Raw genomic sequence first — 23142 nt, 5'->3', positions numbered from 1 at the left:
CAGCGAGAGCTCCAGCGAGACCTGGAAGGTCCGCGTTGGCCGAAGGGGAAGCGGAGGGGCGGGGGTAGGAGGAGGAAGACTGGGGGAGGAGGGGCTCCCTACGCCTCACTGCCCGGCGGACTGGGCGGGTCGCGGTGACGTAGGTAGGCGCCTAGGCTGTGCACTGGTTGTGGCGGCGGCGGCGACGGCGACAGCAGCCTGGGAGGTGGTGGCGGAGGCGAAGCAGCAGCAGGAGCAGCAGCGGCCGCAGCCGCCTGAGCAGCAGCAGCAGCGGCCGCAGCCGCCGGAGCCGGAGGCACCGTGGGCGTCCTCTCGGCTCGGCCGGGGTTGGAGCGAATCACCCTTGCGGAGCTCGCTGCCTCTGGCGTCTCGGCCCGGGCGGAGCCTGCGGCCGGGCGAAGCACCCCCAGGGAGGGAGGTGGGGCTGGAAGGTGAGGCGCCGGGGACCACCTCCTCCGCTCCCCTCCCCCTCTCCTCCGCGGCCGCCGCCCCTCCCCCGCTGGGCAGCCCCACCCTATCGGCTCGCGAGACTGGGAGGAGACGGAGGTGGCAGGTTTGGGGGGATACCCGGGGAGGATGCGGGCTTTGGGGAGCTCGCGGCTAGACCTCGGCCGGGCACAGGCTTGGGGCAGATGAGAGGCGGGGGGCGTGGGAGTGGGGGTGGGGGAAATGGTGTGGGGGGCCAAGCACGAGGTAGGGTCGGGTTGATTCGGGGGATTTAGAGGAGACTGGTGTGAATGAAACTGCTGAGGAGGCAGAGGATTCCTTGCTATGCTTTTGAAGCGATGGAAAGAGATACTTCTCCAGACCCCCGCCCCTAACCCCCTACCCTTAGCATTTTAAAATATGTTGCAATTATTCTGAGGGAAGGTGCAGTGATGAATGAATCTGAAGTGAAAAAAGCCCAGAGGTGAGATCATGTATTGGGACTCTACTCCAAGCAACAAGCCGAGAAAGGCTAGGTCTTATCACACCTGCTTTCCAGAGGTGACAACTGCCTCTTTCCCTGCACCCAAATATAAAGCCTGCTTTACGCGGGTCTCCTGTGCATATTTACAAGCTTTCATGGCCTTTTGAGAGAGGGGCAGCTGAGAGCAGTGAGGCCTTGGAAGCAGTGATTCTAAATCACTTACATAGGCATTTCTGCATGACAGTTTACTGTGGTTGTCGGAGAATGTTGTCCACTTTATTCACTGAAATCTGGTTTCATTGGGAATGGATATTTGAAAAAGTTAAAAATTGCATTTCTGTAGTTTCAAATGATTGACACCTTGTGTTTGACAGCTTCTTAAAAATGAAGTTCTTTATGTGTGATTAGCAGAGATTTAATTATCTGCTTAAAAATAAAGTATTTTTTCAAATAGGACCTTTAACTTCTGAGAAGTTTTTGGTGTTCTTAAATTTATTGTGCTAGGTAGGCATTGTGCATTGTTTTCCAGTAAAATTTATAGTCCCATTTTCCAGGAAAATGTGAAAATCGCATCACAGGGAGATGTTACCCAAGAGGCTACATACATTTTTGTTTTAAATTTATTGTTAGCACAGTAAATAAAACTTTGCTGCCTTAGATTTTCTTTCTTTCTCTTTTGAATTCACAATGAAATGACCTTACCTACTACTATTTATTAGTGGATGGAAGTAGGTGTTACTGGTATTTCTTCCGAGTAGTTCTCTTATACAGCATAAGAAACAGTTCCCAAAAGAAATGTAGAGAATGATTTCTGCTAGATTTATCTAACTTTGGAAAATAAGTCACTTCTACCAAAATAATCAGAGAAGTGCTTTTAGAAAGCATGTCAGTTTCAGTAAAATAGGTGTAATTCATTGTCTTTTCTATTCTACACTTGCTCAAGCTGTTTCCTATCTTTCAAATAAAATTTCTTATACCACAAATTGGTTGGAAATAAGAGGATGTGATAAGTGTTAACTAGGGCAAGGTGTGACCAAATGTAACTATAAAGAAAATCTTTAACCATTTTTAGGGAAATCAAGTATAAAATGGAATTATACAGTGACTTGTTTTTATTTTTTAGGTAGCAGGAAAATTAAAACTTATGTATCTAGAGTTTTGAAATTGTTTTATACTATTCAGTGAGGGTAGACACAAACAAAATATGAATTAAGTTGTTAAATGAAATTTTCTAAAGTTGTGCTTAATAGAATGATATTTGCAAGGCTGTTAGTAGGACATCTTTCTTTTTCAATTCAAGAAATATTGAATGCCTGTTATGTCTTAGGCTCTCGGGATACAAAGAAAAAACCCCCAGTCCCCTGAAAGATTACTTGCCCTTGAGAAGCTTGACATTTTGATTCACATTTTAAGTGTGAGGTAGGCAGAAGAGGAATGTCACTTATTTCTGTTGAATTTTTCCAACATTGCTACTTGCTGCTCATCATGACTTTCTTATGTAGATATTAAGGTGTTTTTTTCTGTTACTTTGTGGAATCATAGATGACAATCTTTTCATTCTTTTTTTTTTTTTTTGCTTTTTGGAGGGCAGTTGGGATTAAGTGACTTGCCCAGTGTCACAGGGCTAGTTTTTGTGTTAAGTGTCTGATTTCGAATTTGAACTCAGGTCCTTCTGATTCCAGGGCAGGTTCTCTACTCATTTCGCCACCTAGCCGCCCCGTTTTCATTCATTTTTAAAGCTGCTACTGAGAGACAATGGAAAACTGGCTTTATGAAGCCAGGAAGACCTGAATTTAAATTCTGCCTCTGACGTGACCTTTGGCAATTCACTTAATTTCTCTGTGTTCTAGGCTGGTCTCTTTAAGACTAAAAGTTGCAGAGCTCTACCTACCTTGGTAGAGGGAGTTTCTAGGTCCTGGAGTTCCCTAAATTAATGAAATAATTTTTACTATTCCATACTATAAATATAAAAGATTTAAATATATAAAATCCTCTTACTTGATTCAAAACTTTTCATAGGCTGCTACCTATCTTTCTAGTCTTCTAACACCTCATACTCCCTCTACATTTAACCCATTAAAGACAGGTCTCCTTGAACGAGACACTCACTTCCCTACTCTGGGCTTTTTACTGGGTGACACAAATGCATGGAATGCTTTTCCCTCCTCATTTCTGTCTCATGACTTCCTTAAAGTTCCAGCTAAAATCCCATCTTGTGTACAGCAAGACTTTTACGATCTTCTTAATGCCAGAACTTTCCAATGATCATTCCAGTGATAATTTCTAATTTATCCTGCATTAGCTTGTTTGTATGTAGTTATTTGCATTTTATCTCCCCCATTAGACTGTCAGCTCATAAGTGCAGGGACTATCCCTTACCTTTCTTTGTATTCCTAGAGTTCAGCACAGTGCCTGAGAACACAGTAGGAGATTATTACATGTTTATTGGCTGACTGACCCTATTAACTCTGTACACCTAAAATAAAATGGAAAGTTCTCATAGTAACAACTGAGTTTTTTCAAACTATACTCATTCTTTGTAGACAGCTTTCTTAAAATTATAAGATTCAGAAGTTGCTGATCTATATTGGTAGAGTGAGTTTCTTTACTTGGAGTTCCCCACACTAATAAAATTGCAGATCTGGACAAATACTAATACAAATGCTTCTACTTGAAGCTGTTAAAGGTGTTTCTGGGCATGTGTGTGCCAGTGCATGCTCACATGTATGTATGTGTGTGTATCTGTGTATAGTGTATCTCTATAATAAACACAGTGGGATATGTTATGCTGATAAAAGTGTTCTGCTTAATGATTTTGGCTACTAAAATGTCATAAGGTATGCTCTAAAGAACTCAAAAGCCATCTTACGGATTTTGAAATTCTTTTAAATGAAGCAGATCATGTTTTAATCTTTTCTTGGTATCTCTTAAACATTGTGAGAGCAAGGTCTGAAATTTTTTCTACACCTTTGGTATCTTCCCCTTCTTTAGATATTTTGTAAATTGGTACCTCAATGTCCTTATAATTGTATACTTGTTGCAGTCCAGTTGCCTTCATCTTATTTGTTTTCCTTAGTGCCATTTCTGCTTTCTCTCTGAGTGCCTCAGGGACTGTGATGTTAGAATCCAAGTGTGATGCTTCCTTGGTGACATTAGTTAAAATAATTTTTGTAAATCTCTTCCACTTTTCTTTGTCTTTCTTGTTTTCATCCTACAATGCCCATAGGATTATTTTGCCTAGTTGTATATTTTGCCAAATTTTCTTTAGACTGATTTTATCCTCCATTACTTATCTCTGCATTATGAGATACTACTACTCATAATTTTTCATTATCCTTTATTGTAAGATTTTACAGATGAGTTTTTGGCAGCTATCTCCATTTAGCAAGTAAATCGTCAAATGTTTGCTGACTAAGACACTTTCGGTCTCCTTGATCTAGCAATTAGTTTATATTGGTTTAACTGAATGAAATTATCATAGTCTATTACTGTGAATAGGATATCTGTTGTTCATCTTCCATTTTTAATTTTTAATAGCTTGTTTAATTCAGGATTAAATCTTCTTAATTGTATGCCATAACTTTTTCTCGTTTTTTCTTCTCCTTTATTATAAATTATGGTCTTAGCTCTCACAAGTTGATAATTCAGTGGTACACAGACATCTGACTCATGGATAACTTCCTCATGTCCATAATAAGTCTTTTCCTATCAGTTAAAATGTAGTCATTTTCATTATTTGTGGTCTTTTTTGGTGATCACCATGTCCATTGTTTGCCCATTCTGTTTTTGAAGAAAGTATTCATGATATAGGGGCATGAGGTTTCTGATAAATATGATCAGTGTATACATTTCTGGGCACTCTTTATTTCTTTCTTCTGAACTATAGCTTTCCATATCTTTCTCTCCATCCTTACCATTTTCTACCTTGCATTGAAGTTGCTAAGGAATGGGGTGTATATTGATTTGATTTTTAAGTTCTTCATAGAATTTCTCTGTTTCTTCTTCATCCTCAACTATTGATATTAGTATGTAAGCTGCAATTATTTTTACAGCCTTTCTGCAAACACTTATCATTTGTACTGTAATATATGAAGGCCACTTATCCAGTGAAATAAGATTTCTTATTGCTTTTGAACTTTTGATAAATTCCACCCTGTCAACTCCTTTCTTTGCTTCTCCATGGATTATTTGTAAGTCAGCCTTCCATTTAGTTATAACTTCTTTCTTTCTTGTAGATTCATTTATAACAACAGTATCAAGATTGATTTGATTCTGAACCTCCAGAAATATGTTTACTTCTTGGTAAGTGGACAAAGATCTTAAATTTAGAGCACCAACAATCAAATGAAAGCTTGTTGATGGTTTGCAATTTGTGTGTTTCTTAGTATCTGCTGTGCCCCTTCCTGTTACTGTTACTTTCACTGCAGAAGTGTAGGGAGGCTGTAGATTGAAAGCCATTTTTTTCCCCCTGTTTTGTAGATTGCCATTGTCAAAACAAGCTTCCTCACCAGGTGGTTTACCTTTCCTTGATTAGCTAGGCTGCTTCTTGAAAAGAGATTCAATCTGTTTCTGGGGCCATACTTGACACTTTTCCAGCATTGTAGAACCTACCAGAGTTAATGTTTGACTACTAGCATAGGCTTGGAGAGTCCAGAGATACCTCAACACCACAGTGAAGCATCAGAATAGACTTTCTCTATCTATAAAACCCTCTGTTTCTGTAATATGTATATATATGTATATGTAAACACATTTATTTTCTTCCCTTTTCTTTTCTCTTTCTTCCCTTTTCTCCCTGTTCTTCCCTTCCTCCCTTCCATCCTTCTCTTTGCTTCCTGTCTTATCTATCTACATATCTGTCTTCAGTTTATCTTCATGTACAGTTTCCTAAATGTTTTAGTATAGTTTTAAGCTTTAATAACTTTAGATGCTATAAACTTAGAAAGAACATCATTTGAAAGTTAAATTAAATCTTTTACGTTTATTTGGTTTTCTGAATTTTGAATAATAGATTTAAGTTTTAGTATTTAATTTTTTTGTTTCATCCACTCTTAAAGCCAGGATCTTAAGGTTAGGATTATAAATGCTGCCCTTTTAGTGAAAGCAAGCAATGAAGGTTTTTGCAAAGTTTGAAAATTGACTAGAGTGATGTGTATAGCACAAGACCATTTTTGTTGTTCACTTGTTTCAGTCATGTCTGATTTTTCATGACCTCATTTGAGTTTCTTTTGGCAAGTATCCTGGAGTGGTTTGCCATTTCTTTCTCCAGGTTATTTTACAGATGAGCAACTGAGGCAACTAGGGTTAAGTGACTTGCCCAGGGTCACATCAGCTAGTAAGTGTCTGATACTAGATTTGAAATCAGGAAGGTGAATCTTCCTGAGTCTAGACCCACCACTCTATTCACTACACCACAACTTAGCTACCTTCACACAAGACTATAGTTATTTAATTTTAATAAGAAACGTCAAAATTTAAAATAATTAGCCCCCCCTTTTTTTGCAATGTTTGTAGTATTTAAACTTCTGAAATTATTAAAGCACAAACCTGTACTAAAACTTTGGGGATACATTGTATACACATATTCACTCATATGCATCTATACATATGCCATAGTTGTAATTACCAGTTTCTAAAGAATTAGAATATGAGACTTAATGTTAAGACTGTGGTATATATTATTTTATCACTGATTCAGGAAATCTTTTCAAGATCCTTCAGTGTATTGGGTCATGCTTATGCATGTCATTTATTGTTGCTTTATAAATGTGTCACAATACTTGGTAATGGAATGTCAGAACAATTCATTGTGCCCTTGGAAAAAAAATTGCTGTTTAAAGACAATTGCTGGCTATGTTGTTGAGAAACTTTCAGATTTGTAGATTCTTGGTTTGGTATTTTTTCCCAAGTTAGTAAATTATATTGTGATGACTTATTTTTCTTGTAAAAAAGAAACTTTCAAATTTATACTTGGGTTGTAATTTAAGCTTTTACCAATTTTTAAAATTATATGTATGAAACAACATTTTATCTTGATCCTTTCTCCAATTTACCCTTCTTTTCCCCTCCTCATCTTAGCATCATTCAGATGCCTTCCTGCTGTTATTTTAGCCTTTACCCCATCTCAAACGAAGACATGGTCCTTTTCCTTATCGAGGCAAACCTTTCTTTTTGTACAAGTTATCCCATTCTATCTCATCTTCTCCAGGAGATTGTTCCCTCCATCATCCTCATCCTCTCATTTATTTTTAGTTTCTCCTTGTGTTCTGGCTGCTTTCCTACTTCCTACAAATATTCATATCTCCTTAATGCTCAAATCCTCCTCCTTTCTCCCCTCAATCCAGTCATCCTGTCCATCCCTCCATTTGGGGGCTAAACTCTTTGAGAAGGCCATCTGGAATAAGTGCCTCCACTTCTTTTCTTCTTCCTCTTTGTAGCTATCTTGCCTCCACTTTCTCTCCTCTCACCATCTTCTTAACCCTTTATAATATGGGTTCCAGCCTTATCATTCAACCTAAACTGCTCTCTCCAAAGTTACCAGTGATCTCTTAATTGCCAAATCCAGTGACCTTTTTTTATTCCTCATTCTCTTCCACTTCTCTGCAACCTTTGACACTGTTGATCACCCTCTTCTTTGTGATACCCTGTTCTCTCTTAGTTTGTATGACTCTTCTAAAGTCTGGTTCTCCTCTGATTGCTGCTTCTCAGTCTCCTTTGTCCAGGTCACTCCTGCCAAAATTAGGTTCTGTCCTGGACCATCTGTACTGTTTCACTTGGTGGTCTCATCAGCTCCCATACTTTCCATTATCATCTCTGTACAAATGATTCTCTGATCTACTTATCCAGCTTTAATCTCTCCTAACCTCCATCTCCAACTGCCTACGTCTTAAATCTACTATATCCAAAACTTAGCTTATTTTTCTCCCCGAACCTTCCTCTTTTCTGAACTTTTCTGGTTACTGTTATTACCTCCATCTTTCCAGTGATGCAGGCTTCCAGCTTGGGTGTCATCCTTAACTCCTCACTTTCTCATCCTCCCTATCCAATCTTTTGCTAAGTTTTATTGTTTTTCACCTTCATAATATTTCTCATATATTCCTCCTCTCTGCTGACACTGCCACTACTATAGCACAGGCTTTCATAACCTCATGCCTAGACTGTTGCAATAGTCTTTTGGATGATTTCCCTGCCTTAAGTTTCTCTCTACTCCAATCCATTCTCTACTGTGCTGTCAGTCATCTTTCTAAATCTTAGTTTTAACCATATCACTTTCCCAAACCCTTCTCACCTCTGGAATAAAATATGAAATCCTCCATTTGGCATTTAAGGCCATTCATAATCTGACCCTTTCCCGCCTTTCCAGTCTTCTTATGCTTTGTACACTACCATGTCCTTTCTGATCCAATAACTCTGGCATCCTTGCTGGTCTTTGCACAAGACACTCCATCTCCTGATTTTAGTCATTTTCACTAGTTGTCTCCTATCCTTAGAATTCTCCCCATTCTGATCTACCTCTCCTGACTTCCTGTTGCAGTCCCTTCCTAACTGGTCTCTGTGTTTTAGTCTCTTCCTTTTCCCATCCATTCTCCACATAGCTACCATATTTCTGACCATGCACTTCCCTATACTCTATGGACTCCTATTTATTCATTATTAAATGTAATCTTTACCTCATTCTTTGAAAATTTCTATTTAAAAAGTAATTGTTATAGTGTATAAATTTATTAACTCAGTAGGACATGTATATAATTTATAAATAATATATTGGAGTTCTGTGCAAATTATTTTTTACTGATAAGTTTGCAAGATCAAAAAAGTTTGGAGACTTTTTTTGGTGGTTTATGTATAGAAAGGGATTCTGCCACTATTGGTTCCTTCCTATTGGTCTTTATTCCTGCTTCCTATGGAATCTTAGCATAGTGAAAGGGAAGGTGAGGGAATAAGAGAAAAGAAACTCCCCCTTGTCACCACTTAGTAATCTTCTCATTCCTTATCTCTTCAGCCTTGTATTTTTGTATTTGTATTTACAGCACTTCTCACTGTACCTTCTAAGCCCATCTCAGCTTTTTACCCAATCATCATTCTTCTTTCCACTCCTATATGTATTTTCTTCGCAACTCAGATATTAGCAGGGAACTGCCTCAGTTTTCATTCTGTATCCCCAGTCCTCTGAACAATCCTTATCACAATAAGTACTTCACAAATACTTTTTCATTCATTCATTGATTCCTATGTCCTCGCTTTAGAACTACTACTCGTCTTAGAGTCTTCCCACTCTTCTTTCCTTGTAGCCAGCTCACATGGCTGGGAAGATCAGAGTCTTAAAATATAGAATGAGTTGAATCACAAGTTGATGCTGCCATTGACAAAAAGGCTTTTTTAAAACAAATATAAGTTACGAGAAGGAGGGGTAACAAAGAAGCGATAGGACAGCTGTTAATGGACAGTGAGGCAGCTAGGTGATGCAGTGGATAGAGCCAAGAACACCTGAGATTCCAGTGTCACCTGAGACCTCAGGTAGCACTTGTGTGACCTCTGGACAAGTCTCTTTAACTCCTCGTACCTCAGTTTCCTCAACTGTAAAACGGGGATAATAGCTTTCCAGGGTTGGAGTGATGGTTAAATGCAACATTTGTAAAGAGCTTAGCACAGTGCCTGGCACACAGTAGTCATTTACTAAATGCTTATTGCCTTCCTTCTAATGAGGAGGGCATGTGAGTACTCATCTCTTATTTTGCTTTTGTTTTCTGTGCCATGGAAAAGGATCTTTGGAATGTGAAGAATTGCAGAATGATATTAGCTGAGATGGTAGTTTACATATATTATCTCATTTAGGCTTCATAACAACTTGTGAAGTAGGTGCTAACAAGTATTATCCTTTTTTATATAGATAAGGAAGTTGAAGCTGAGATGTTGACTCACTTGTTCACACTTACAAGGCTAGTAAGTACAGAAGTGGAATTTAATCCCAGGCTTTTCTGATTTACCCAGAATCACAGAATTTTAGAGTTGGAAGGGAATTTAGGGGAAACTAGTATAACCCATAACCGAAAAAGAACCTTCATGACAACACACTTGAAAGGTGGTCCTCTAGCCTTAGCATGAAAACCTCCAATGAAGGGGAATGCTTTACCTTCCAAAACAGCCCACTCTATTTTGAGACAGCTTTAATTGTTAGGAAGATTTTCTGACATCCAGTCTAAATTTGCCTCTTTGCAAATTTCTACTGCTGGCTCCTAGTTTTGTCCCATGGAACTAAGCAGAACAAGTCTCTCTTTCACATTCTAGCCTTTCAAGGTCTTGAAGATAATTATTATGTCTTCCTTGAGCTATCTTTCCTCTAAGCTAAAAATCCTTACTTCTTTTAGCTGGCCTTTATATGTCATAGACTTTCGGGGCTTTTTACAGTTTTGGTTTCTCTCCAGGTTATTAGTACTTTTTTCTAAATTTTGGTGCCCAGACCTCCAGACGTGGTCTGACCAAGAGACAACACAACTGGACTGTCATGTCCTTATTCCTGTATGCTGTGCCTGTCTTGATGAAGCCAGTTATATCACATCTTTTTTTTTTTTTAAAGCAATCAGGGTTAAGTAACTTGCTCAAGGTTACACGGCCAGTTATTATTTCTGGGTGTGGTGCTGAGTATCTGAGCCCGGATTTGATCCAGGTCATCCCGACACTGGAGCCGGTGCTCTTACTCGCTGAGCCACTTGGCCGCCCCTAAGCAGTTGGGGTTAAGTAACTTGCTCAAGGTTACACGGCCAGGTGTTTCTGGGTGGGTGCTAAGTGTCTGAGCCCGGGATTCGATCTCCAGATCTTCTCAACACTGGAGCCAGTGCTCTCACTCGCCGTGATACCTGGCCGCCCCATATCACATCTTTCTTGATTGTAATATCACACTGTTGATTCCCCTGGTTGCAGCAATGCAAAAGTCCACAGTTCTTTTTTAGATGAACAGCTCCTTCCCTCATCTTATATTGAACTGTTTATCTCTATTAAATTTCATCTTTTTTGATTCAGTCTATTTCATTACCCTGTAAAGATGTTTTTAAACACTGTTATTGTGTTATTCCTTGTGTCATTGGCAAATTTGACAAGGATGCCGTTCATGCCTTAGTTCATCTCGTCGATAAAAATGTAAAAAAAAAGGCACAGGCCTAATGGTAGATTCCTAGGGTACTCTATTGGATATACCTTTCCAAGGTTCTTTTCCTTAAAAATATTTTTTATTATGAACTTAAATGTAAACTAGAATGAATATTTCCTTGTACTAAGTAGAAGAGAAAAATAGGAATGTTTATGAAATCAGGATGTGTAGCTTGCTTTTCTTTTTAAGTATATGATAAATTTAACCTATAACTTTTAAAACTCTCCTTATCAGTGCTTCCTTCTGGCTTTTCTAACAGATTAACTCAAAACAACATTTGCTTTTTATTTTCTAGTTTTTAAAAAAAATTCTGAATTACGAACACCTAAAACTGGTATTATAGAATAAGAGGAGATTGTACCTGAAACTGTGGAGTTCCATTATATGTCATGCTTTTCTTTTAAATACATGACATGTAACTTTTAAAGCTGTCCTATTTGTGATTACTTCTTCCTTCTTTTCTCAACCTGTTTGTTAAAAAAAAAAAAAAGGATGCTTCAAGGACACTTTTTCTTTTTTGCTATCTTATCGCCATGTCTCCTCCTTTCCACAATTGGGTAACAGTCTTTCTACAATTTGAAATAAAAGAAAAACAGAACTCTTGTAACATATGCATAGCCAAACAAAACAGAATTCTATGTTGGTTTTATCTGAAATATGTATATCATATTCTGTATCTTGAGTCTATCACCTTTTTGTCAGTAGGTAGGTAACATGTTTCATCATCAGTTCTATGGAATTGTGGTTGATCATGCATTGATCGGATTCTTTAAGTCTTTAAAAGTTGTTTTTTGTTGTTATTACTACATAAATTGGTCTTCTGATTCTGTTCGTTTTCACTCTTCATCGGTTCCTAAAAGTCTTCCCAGGTTTCTCTGTAACTATTAATTTCTTTTCTTTTTTTTTTCTTTTTGGAGGGGGGAAGGCAGGGCAATTGGGGTTAAGTGACTTGCCCAAGGTTACACAGCTAGTAAGTGGTAAGTATCTGAGGCAGGATTTGAACTCGGGTCCTCCTGACTCCAGGGCTGGTACTCTATTTACTGTGCCACCTAAGCCGCCCCTGTTTCTTTTGTTGTGGCACAGTAATATTCCATTACATTCATATACCATAATTTGGTCAACCATTCCCCAACTGAGGTCAGCCCCTTAGTTTCCAGTTCTTTTCCTCTACAAAAAGAGCTGCTATTGATATTTTTGTGTATGTGGGTTCTTTTCTGCTTTCTTTGAATTTGAGGGGTATAGGTCTAGTAATGGTATTACATGGGTCATAATTTAGTGACTTTTTGGGAATGGTTGGTTCCACATTGCTTTCCAGAATAGCAGGACAAGACAAGTTTAGGGCTTTTGACAAGAGGGCAATGCTTATATAATTCCAAATGTATGTCCAGAATAGTTGGACCAGTACAGCTCCAAAGCTCCAAACAGTAGAACTGCAGATATTTTGTTTTTTAAAATAAATTTTACTTTTTATTTTGAACTTAAACACCAAAAAAGAACATTTCCATATACTCGACATAACATGAAAAGAACCTGTGAATTTTCATTACTTCATTTGCTTTTAAAAAGAAAATTGATGGTTCCATACTGTAGTTTCAAAACTTTCCTGCTTGTTTCTGCTTCCTTCTGAAGCTCCTTCTTTTCTCCCTCTGTTCATTGAAGAAGTGTTGTAATGGACCTTTCTTAACATCAGAGTTCTTGTTTTTCAAATTTGATTTTCTCTGCAGTGTTGTCTTTTGTGGGTTGTTCTCTGATTCTGGTCATTTCACTCTGCCTCAGTTGATTCTACCTGGGATTATTTGAATTTGTCTTTTTTGTCATTTCTTATGGTACAGTAATACTACTACATTTCTATACCACAGTTCACCCATTTAGCAACTCATGGGTACTCCCTTAGAGTCTGGTTTTCTAGTTCTAAGTTGGGTGCTTTTTCTTCACCAAACTCTGTGTGTGTATAGTTGTATCCCTCCTTTTTTCCCTAGACAAACAGGCATCTGTTTACCTGTTTCACTCAGGCCTTTTCCCAAGTTTGTATGGTTTTCTCTTGTATCACAATTCTGAGAAATAGCAAGTTTCACCCTCTTCTTCCTCCTTTCTATATGAGGGTACTCCTTTTACTTTACCTTCTTTTTCTTTCTCCTTTTCAAGTCCCAAGAACAGAGTCAGTCCATCCCCAGGATCTGTTTTTTAATTTAATTTCCTTAGTATCTTTTGAAGATATTAAGTTCTGAAGCAACACTTGTTTCTTTTTCTTTTATAATAATAGTGATACATCATCATATAGACCCTGCCAATTGCCCAAATGAATTTACCTTTTTGGTTTTCTCTGAACTCTTGCGTTCATTATTCAAACTACTACTCAGATCTTATCTTTTCATCAGAAATGTTAGAAAATCCTCTTCCATTAGAGTCTGTTTTCCCACCTGAAGTTATTTTTGTATGTAAGCATGTATCTTTTGTTATTTTAGGTGAATAGATAAATCATTATTAATTGCTTACCTTGTGCCAGGCTTTGTGAATCCAGATATAGTACAAAAAGACAATCCCTACACTCGAGGATTTTATGTTCTAATGGTGAAAACATGTAAAGATGGGAGAAAATGCATAAAAAGGAGCTGGACGGTACGGAAATCATGCCTGTGAGGGGAAAAGGTGGGAATGCCTGGAGAGTCAGGAATAGAACCAGAGAGGAGTGAGCATGGATGGGTGCCTTGGGCACTTCAGCAAATGGTGGTCCTGGGAAAGAACTGGATGATTAGATGATATTGTCTACTGTAGTGTAATGTGTGTGTGTATATATGTGTGTGTGTATATATAAAACAATGTTGTATTCTATGATCGCTTGTTTTCAGTAGAAATGATTTTGGTTCTTTGTGCTTCTGATAGGTCTGGGTAATTTTAATTTGTGATTTCTTGATCAGTTCTCTCTCCTTGGCCTGTTCTCATGGCCAGTTACTTTTGATAGCAGATGTCTCCCATTTTCTTTTGATTTTTCAATTTTTTGATTTGTTTCTATATTTCTTGCTATCTCTTAGAGTCATTGAGTTTAGTTTAGTCCATTAGTGAGGGAATCCATTAGCTACGCAAATTTTTTCATGTTCTTTTCTGATCTCTTTATTCTCCTACCATTTCTTTTCTTTAGAGCTTTCATTTCATTTTTTAATTTCTTGCTTTATTTCTTCAAGATATTCTTGTAATTCTTGTGGAATCCCTCTTCTCATCGCTGGTTCTAACTGTTTTGGAGTTACTCTCTTTTTTGAGGATTTTTAGAGCAGTTAATAAGAAAAATTTATTAAGTACCTACCAGTGTTCCAGGTACTATACTAAGTTACAAAAAAGATACAAAAAGAGGCAAGCAGACATCATGCAAAAATATATATATACAAAGCAAGCTATATACAGGATAAATAGGAAACATTTAATGGAAGGAAGGCAGTGGAATTAAGAGGGTGTTGGTAAAGGTGTCTTGCAGAAGATGGGATTTTAATTGGAACTTAAAGGAAGCCAGGGAGGTCAGTAGTCAGAGTGGAGGAAGGAGAGTGTTCCAGGCATGGGGGAGAGTCAGAGGAAATTCCTGGAGCTAGAGATGGAGCATCTTATTTGTGGAGCAGCCAGGAGGCTACTGTCACTGTATTAAGAATACGTTGTGGAGTAAGAAGACTGGAAATGTAGGAGGGGGCTAGTTTATAAAGGGCTTTGGATACCAAACAGGATATTTTGTATTTGCTTCTGGAGGTGGAGTTTATTGAGTAGGGGGGTGACATGAAAAGTCACTTTAATGACTGAATAGAGGACAAATTAGAGTGGGGAGACAGTTAAGGCTGACTGACCCACTATTACAGCAATCTGGGCATGAGTTAATGAAGGCCTGCAATAATAGTGGTGGCAATGTCAGAGGAGAGAAGAGGGTATGTTGGAGAGATGTTGCAAAAGAGAAATTGACAGGTCTTGCCGACAGCTTGGTATGGGGGATGAGAAATAGTGAGGAATCCAAGGTGACTTCGTAGGTTGGGAGCTTGAGGGTTTGGGAAGACAGTGTTCCCCTCTATAGTAGTAGGGAGGGTAGGAGGGGGGAGGGGCTTAGGAGAAAAGAAAGATTAAAGTGTTTAAGAGTTTAAGGGGTGTAAGCTGTCTACTGTACATTGTTTAAGATTGTTTAAGATGTTGAAATTGTCTTCTAGGCATTCAGGGTAGCTAAGTAGCACAGTGGATAGTGCACTGGAGTCAGGAGTACCTAAGTTCAAATCCATCCTCAGGTATTTAATAGCTCTGTGACCCTAGGCAAGTCAGTTAACCCTGTTTGCCTCAGTTTCCTCATCTGTAAAATGAGATGGAGAAGGAAATGGCAAATCACTCCAGCATCTGTCAAGAAAACCCCAATTACTGGGGTGGCGAGGTGGTACAGTGAATAGAGCATGGGTCCTGAAGTCAGGAGGACCTGAGTTCAAATCCAGCCTCAGACACTTAACACAAAACTAGCCATGTGACCTTGGGCAAGTCAACCCCAATTTCCCTACCTTCCCTTCTCCAAATAATAATAATAATAAAAAAATAAAAGTGTTTAAAAAAAAAGAAAACCCCAATTACAGTCATGAAGAGTTGAGCACAACTGAAAGAAAGGTCAGAACAACAACTGGACATTCAGTTCAAGATGTCTGAAAGAGAAAAGGGGTCAGAAGTCAGCAGAGAGTTTGAAGCACAGTATGTAGATTTGACAGTCATCAGCTCACAGATGCTTAAATCCTTGGGAGTTTATGAGATCACCCAGTGAAGTGATATGGAAGGACAATAATAGAGGACTCAGGACAGAGCCTTTTGGGACATTTATGATTAGAGGGCATGATCTGGAGGAGGATCCAGGAAAGGAGGCAGAGGAGTGGTCAGAGAGGTAGAAGGAAGGCCAGGAAAGGAGCTGGTGTCCTGAAAACTTTTTTCAGAAGAGACTATCAAGGAGAGAATGATTAACAGTGTCAAAGGCTTCAGACAGGCCAGAGAGAATGATGATTGTGAAAAGGTCATTGGATTTGGCAACTAAAAGTAGATAACTTTGTTAACTTTGGAGAGAGCGGTTTTGTTTGGAAGCTAGATTTTAAAGGGTTAAGAAGAGAGTAAGAGGAGACAAGATGGAGGCAACTATTGTAGAAAGGTTTTTGGAGGAGTATAGCTATAAATGGCAGAAGAGACAATGGTAGTTAGCAGAGATGGAAGGATTGAGGGAGGATTTTTTAAGGATAATGGAGAAATAGGCATGTTTGTAAGCAAAAGAAAATGAGCCAGTGGAGAGGGAGAGATTAAAAATAAGTGAGAGTGTGGACAACAGAGGGGGCAATCTTTTGAAGGAGACAGAATAATAGGGGATTGCTTGAACAAGTAGAAGAGTTAACTTTAGTAAGGAGTAAGACCATTTCATCATGTTAGTCAGGAGTAAAAGAAGAGAAAGTGGCAGAAGACTTCTGAGTGATAGGACCTGAGGAAGAGGAGAGAAGAAGGAATTCATTGCACATGGTCTCAATTTTTTCTTGTAAAATATTAGTCAAGATTTTAAGATGAGAGAATGTGGGGATGGGGAGCCATGGAAAATTTGAGGAGGAATGAAAAGGTTTGGAGGAGCCACTTTGAAGAGTGGGACAGTGAGTGGATGAGGGAATTACACGATTGCCTAGCAGCATTGAGGACCCAGTTGAGGTTGTATAAAGATCTGTGAAGTTTTGGGAAATCTGTCATAATTTATTTTGTTTTATTTGATTTACTCATCTCCAACTTTAGTTCCTCAATTGAGGCATTGTTCCTGAGTCATTCTTTGTTTCCTGATGTTCTTTTTGGTGAGACCCTTGGCCCTACTTGATCTCTCTTAGGTCTTTTGGGTTCTTTTGCTGACCTCCCCAGATTAGGTCCTCCTGGATCTGTGAGGTTCAGAACATTAGATTTTCAGGGCCCTCTATGCTAGCTCAGGATAGAGAGCTAGAGACTTCATAGTTCCCCTAGTTCCTGGGCTATCCCTTATCTGAGGGCTGCTTTGCTTTTGTTGTGACCACTCCCTGGGGCTTCCATGGTCCTTGCCCCTTAGGCTCTCTGGCCATCTTTGGGATATCTGTCCTCCCTGGATCTTTCTGACCTCCCCAGAGAGACTTACTGACACCTGGGCGTTTTTCTGGAGGCTCTATTCTTGCTTGTGTACACAGAGTCTTGTGAACTGTACATTGATCTGTTACTGGTTGCTCTGGGAGGTTGGGCTTGTTTGCTTGTGCTGGTGTCCAGCAATCTTCTTTCCTGTTGCCTTTGAGTTTCTGTTATACTTTTTGTCTACTTCTGGGGTCAAGGAAATTATTTATTTTAGTTTCCCAGTATATTTCTTAATCATTATGATGTGTGGTAAAAATTTCGGATTTTTGCTAGAGTAGGTATGTGGGAACTGAGTGGTCCACCTCTCTTCAGACAGTTATCTTGGCTGGAAGTCTTCATACATTAGTTAAAAAAAAATAATTGTAACTTATCTACAAATAATGAATGCATTGCCTTTTTCTGTACAAATTTATTTTTATACAATCAAACCGGTGTATTTGTTTTCTAGTAATTTATTCCATTTGTTTCAAAGATAGTATTTTCTGTTCTCCACAATTGAAATAGAGTATTTATTTTTCTTCCTCTTTATGTTTTTAGAAATATTTAGATCATTGAAACAATTTATTTCAGTATGTGATCTAATGTTTAGAGGGCAATTGGGGTTAAGTAACTTGCCCAAGGTTACATGGCTAGTTTTTTTTTTTGTGTGTGTGTGTGGGTGTTAAGTGTCTGAGGCCAGAACCAAACTCGGGTCCTCCTGACTCCAGGCCAGTGTTTTACTCACTGCGCCACCTAGCCACCCCAGTTTTACCTTTTTTGAATGACAGAGTTAGGAATATTTAATGGTTCATAAAGTAACTCATACATGTACAACCATTGAATGTTTAAAGGACTTGGAAGTTTTAATGGAGTGCTTGCAAGCTCTAACTTGCTCCATTTCTGACCTGAGTGAGTTGGTTGCTTCACAGGCAGCCTGGCATCTGATTTAGGGCATTGCAGTTCAGGACTCAGGAGCTCCAGCATCCACCAGGTTCAGCCTCCATAGTAGCAGTAGGGATTATAGGAGGTGAGCTTCAGTCTGGACCCAGACAAATGTTAATATTCTAATTTTCTCTATTTTCAGTATGGTTGTCCAGACTTTGAATTTTTCCTTAAATACTCTTTTTGACCATATCCTTTAAATTCTGATATACAGTATGGTTTTTAGTGTTGTCATTATCTTTGAGGTAATTATAATTGAAGTATTGTTTAAAAACTTCTCTTTGGTTTTCAAATGCAAAGGCTTTGATTTTTCTGAGGGACAGATTTTGGGTTTGAAAATCATCTTTTATTTATTTATTTAATTAAATTTTATGTATATTTTTAGTTTACATCATTCATTTCCACAAGATTTTGAGTTACAAATTTTCTCCCCATTTTCCCCCTACCCACCGCCCCAAAACAGCAGTCCCATTGAATATCTCCTCCCCCAATCTGCTCTCTCCTATATCTTCCCCCTTTCCCCCGGTGCTCTATACACTATGACACCTAGCCGCCCTTGTGGATTCTTTCAACCTCTATTTTGCCCTCTGGTTCTAAAACATCAGGGCAATTTTCCTTGAGAATTTCTTGAAAGATGATTTCTAAGTTCTTTTTTTCATCATGACTTTCAGGTCATTTTTTGCCCTCTGGTTCTAAAACATCAGGGCAGTTTTCCTTGAGAATTTCTTGAAAGATTATTTCTAGGTTCTTTTTTTCATCATGACTTTCAGGTAGTCCAGGTAGATAATTTTAAAATTATCTCTCTTGGATCTATTTTCCAGGTCAGTGGTTTTTCCAATGAGATATTTCACATTGCCTTCTTTTTTTTCATTTGTTTGGATCTGTTTAATAGCATCTTGATTTCTCATAAAGTCAATAGCTTCCATTTGCTCCAACCTAATTCCTTTTTTTTTTTTTTTAAAAGCAATTGGGGTTAAGTAACTTGCCCAAGGTTACTTGGCCAGTTTTTGTGTGTGTGTGCACGTCCATGGGGCTTGGGAGATCTTTAAATCCCATAACCCTTACAGTATCTGAGGCCAGAACCGATCCTGAGTCCTCCTGACTCTGGGGCTGGCGCTCTTATTCACTGCGCCACCTAGCTGCCCCACTCCAGTCTAATTCTGAAGGAATGATTCTTTTTAGTGAGCTTTTGAGATTCTTTTTCCATCTGGCAAATTCGACTTTTTAAGGCATTCTTCTCACTGGCTTTTTGAGCCTCTTTTGCCATTTGAGTTAGTCTATTTTTTAAGGTGTTATTTTCTTCAATCAGGTTGTTGACTCTCATTTCATAATTTTTTTGCATCATTCTCATTTCTCTTCCAATTTTTCCTCCACTGATATTATTTGGTTTTCAAAATCCTTCTTAAGCTCCTCTATGGCCTGTAACCAATTCATATTTTTCTTGGAAGCTTTTGGTGCAGGAGTTCTGGCTTCACCGTCTTCCTCCTGTTCCATGCTTTGATCCTTTTTGTCCCCAAAATAGGAGTGTAAAGTCAGATTGCTGTGCTTGCTTTGCTTCCTTTGCTTGCTCACGTTGTCACTCAATTACTTGACTTTTGAGCTTTTTGCCACAGCAGAACCCTGATACAAGAGAGGGGAGCTTTGTCCCAAACTGCCAGAGCTGTTAGTTGGCTACTTTCTCTAAAGTCTCCACACGTTCTGGCAAACTGGTCACGCACCCAAGGACCTCCACCCTAGACAGTGATCCAGATCCAAGTAGATTAAAGCAAGAGTGACTGGTCACTTGGTCTCCCTGCAATCTGCAGGCCAGGAGTTCTGAAGTAGCCACACGGCCGCCAGGCCTCAGCCACTTCTCCCTCCAGGGGCAGGGGCCAGACTACACTCCTGAACTCCTGGTTCCCAAAGTCCACACTGTACTGACCTCTCACTTTGTGGCATCTATGGGTTGATAATTCTGAAAACTGCCACAGCTGCTGGTGATCTGAAGTTCCTCCAGCGGAGGGCTGGTTGTGGCCATCCTGAGGCTAAAACCTTGGGCTAGCACGGGGCTGGGCTCAGCTCCCAGAGCACTGTGTTGGCCCCTTCCTGTCAGCCTGCTGGGCTGTTTTCAGTGAGAAGTTAGCTTCTCTCTGTCATTCTGTGGCTTCTGTTCCTCCAAAGTTTGTTTAGAGTAATTTTTTACATGAAGTGGAGGAGGTGGAACGAGAACCATCTTTTAAACATTTTATGTATGTAAAATTATATTATCTTTGTTCATATTTGGTTTTTATGGAAAAATCTAGTGATGCCATGATGTTTTTTGATAAATGATTTCTTTCTTATAGCTTATTTTGCAGTTTAATAGGCTTGGGTGAGTGGAATTTTGAGTTTCTCTGGGGGGCAAGATGGTGTTTCTGGATTTTGTTTGTAGAATGTTACTTGCTTTTTGATTGTTTTGGGCAATTTTCTTGTACTGTTTTATGAAATATGATGATTAGATTGTCTCTGGGCCTGTACTTTTCCAGCTTGTTGTAGGTCTTACAAGAGCTTGTTTTCTGCTGTCATAGCCATTAAAACTTCGAGGTCATTTCTACAGCTTAATGAAGCATGGAAATTAAAGTACCTTCTAAACAGGTGATACTTAATACTTAGGACTTTTTTTTTAGAATTCAAAATGTGGATAATGGAAATTAATATTTTTATGCCAATGCTGTTTGTTTTTTAAAAATTGATTTTTTTGCATTATCTTAGATTCTTTCAGCAACCCTGTGGGGTTGGTATTGCAGGTATGACTATCACCATTTTACAGGTAAAGAAATTAAGGCTTCTTAGAAAAAGGTTAGTTGATTTCCTTGGGGTCATTCAGATAGTAATTGTTGGAAGTGGAAGTTGAGCTCATCTGTCTCCATATTTAAGGTTGGCATTTTTTTTCCTCTTGTGCCAAGCCAACTCTTTTCTTTAACCTCTTGTATAAGCTTTTGACTGTAATATTTTTAAGAGTTAGTTGAGCCCAAAAATCAGCATGAAGTGGAGTTAGGAAGACCCTGGTTCAAATCCTGCCTTTAACACAAAGTGATATATGGCCCTGGCCAAATCACTTGTGTCCCTGAGAAGCCCTCTCTAAGGCTATCAGTTTTAAAGAAGATTCCCATGTTTATTGAAAGAAGTTCCTCACTGGGACCTCCCTATACAAGTAAAATCAAAGCTCCTCCTTTCCCCCAACCCCAAACTTGAAGTTATAGCTGGCTGAGACAAATAAGATCTTTTCTTAGGACATTGACATCTGAAAAATAGGGTAGTCTTTTTGCTATTTTTTGGAGGGTGGAGGGCAGGGCAATTGGGGTTAAGTGACTTGGCCAAGGTCACATGGCTAGTAAGTGTTAAGTGTCTGAGGCTGGATTTGAACTCAGGTCCTCCTGACTCCTGGGCCAGTGCTATATTCACTGTACCACTTAACTGCCCCCATTTCTTTTTAAACTTACCCACTTTTTCAATCTAATTTCCTGAATGTGCATTTCTTTCAGGGCTGCTTGTTTTGTGCTCTCTAGGGTCTTGCCTGCTGTTTTCTCTGTATGTTCAGTGCTGTGGTTTTGAAGGAACTCAGGCATTGTTCAGGCTAGGTAACAAACTTTCAGTGTGCCTAAAGTGATCTGATCTAGAGAGAAGTTTGATTGCTAACCTCCTCTCCTGGTCTGAGCATTAGGCTTTATCAAATATGATGGATTTGGGTCTGGGGAACATAAGTAGTAGATGTACTTCTGCTGGCTTCAACTCCCCTTTGATCTGAGCTTCTTGCCCTGGTGTATCAACTGTAGGCCACAGACTGAATTGGGTGCTGAGTCCTTGACCTCCACAAAAAAAAAGTTAAATGAAAGTATGCTTTGATCTGCATTCAGGCTCTATCAATTCTTTATCTAGAGGTGTATAGCATTTTTCATCATAAGTCCTTTGGAATGGTCATGGTTCATTGTATTCCTGAGAATAGTTAAGTCATTCACAGTTGATCATATTATATTGCTGTACAGTGTACAGTATTCTCCTGGTTCTGTTCACTTCATTTTGTGTTAGTTCATGTAAGTCTTCCCAGGTTTTTCCGAAATATTCTGCTTGTCATTTATTATAGAATAATAGTATTCCATTACAGTCATATACCACAGCTTGTTTATCCATTCCCCGATTGATGGACCTCCCTTTGGTTTCCAGTTCTTAGCCACCACAAAAAGAGCTGCTGTAAATATTTTTGTACAATAGGTCCTTTCCCCTTTATTTTTTTTATATCTTTGTGATATAGACCTAGAAGTGGTATTGCTGCATCAAAGAGTATGAAACATTGGATGGCCTTTTTTGGGCATAGTTCCAAGTTGCTCTCCAGAATGGTTGGATCAGTTTATAACTCCACCAATAGTGCATTAGTATCCCAATTTTCCCACATCCTCTCCAAAATTTCTCATTTTTCTTTTCTGTCATATTGGCCAATCTGAAGGTGTGAGTTTGGCATCTCAGAGTTGTTTAAATTTGCATATCTCTCCTCAATAGTTATTTAAGGGTATTTTTTCATACGATTGTAGATAACTTTGATTTCTTAATTTGAAAACTGCCTGTTCATATCCTTTGACTATTTATCAGTTGGGGAATTAACTTATATTCTTATAAATTTGACTCAGTTCTCCATATATTTGAGAAATGGGGCCTTTATCAGAGACACTTACTGTGAAACTTGTTTCCCAGTTTTCTCCTTTCCTTCTCATCTTTATTGCATTGGTTTTGCTTGTGCAAAAACCTTTTAATTTCATATAATCAAAATTACCCATTTTATATCTTATAATGCTCTTTCTTCTCTTGATTGGTCATAAATTCTTCCCTTCTCCATAATTCTGACAGGTAAACTATTCCTTGCTTCCCTACTTTGCTTATGGTTCCATACTTTATGTCTAAATCATGTATCCATTTTGGCCTTATCTTGGTATATGGTGTAAGATGTTGATCTATCCAGAGGTTCCCAAAGTGAGTGATACCACCCCCTGAGGGACACTGGAATGGTCTAGGAGGGTGGTAGTAGCCTTGG

General features: G+C 38.8%; 1 protein-coding gene across 12 annotated transcripts in view; it reads left to right on the top strand.

Moving 5' to 3' along the window:
- Positions 1–157: 157 nt before the first annotated feature.
- The window catches only part of ERC1 (ELKS/RAB6-interacting/CAST family member 1), a 496604-nt gene continuing 473619 nt past the window's right edge, over positions 158–23142 (top strand). For 9 of the 12 annotated variants that reach the window (XM_069094346.1, XM_069094345.1, XM_069094342.1 and 6 more), the window contains exon 1: positions 158–431. The gene's annotated coding sequence lies outside the window, so the exon portion shown is untranslated. Of the gene's footprint in view, positions 432–492; positions 554–5145; positions 5213–9800; positions 9854–23142 lie in introns of those variants that run through there. The other 3 variants (XM_069094336.1, XM_069094335.1, XM_069094338.1) reach the window with 3 other exon arrangements.

Source organism: Petaurus breviceps, unplaced genomic scaffold (assembly GCF_028583685.1).
Source record: "Petaurus breviceps papuanus isolate PSGF00001 unplaced genomic scaffold, PetGlider_PUasm1.0 216, whole genome shotgun sequence".
Taxonomy (NCBI): domain Eukaryota; kingdom Metazoa; phylum Chordata; class Mammalia; order Diprotodontia; family Petauridae; genus Petaurus; species Petaurus breviceps.
The sequence above is the reverse complement of the archived record's forward strand: the minus strand, read 5'-3'. Positions and strand labels throughout refer to the sequence as shown.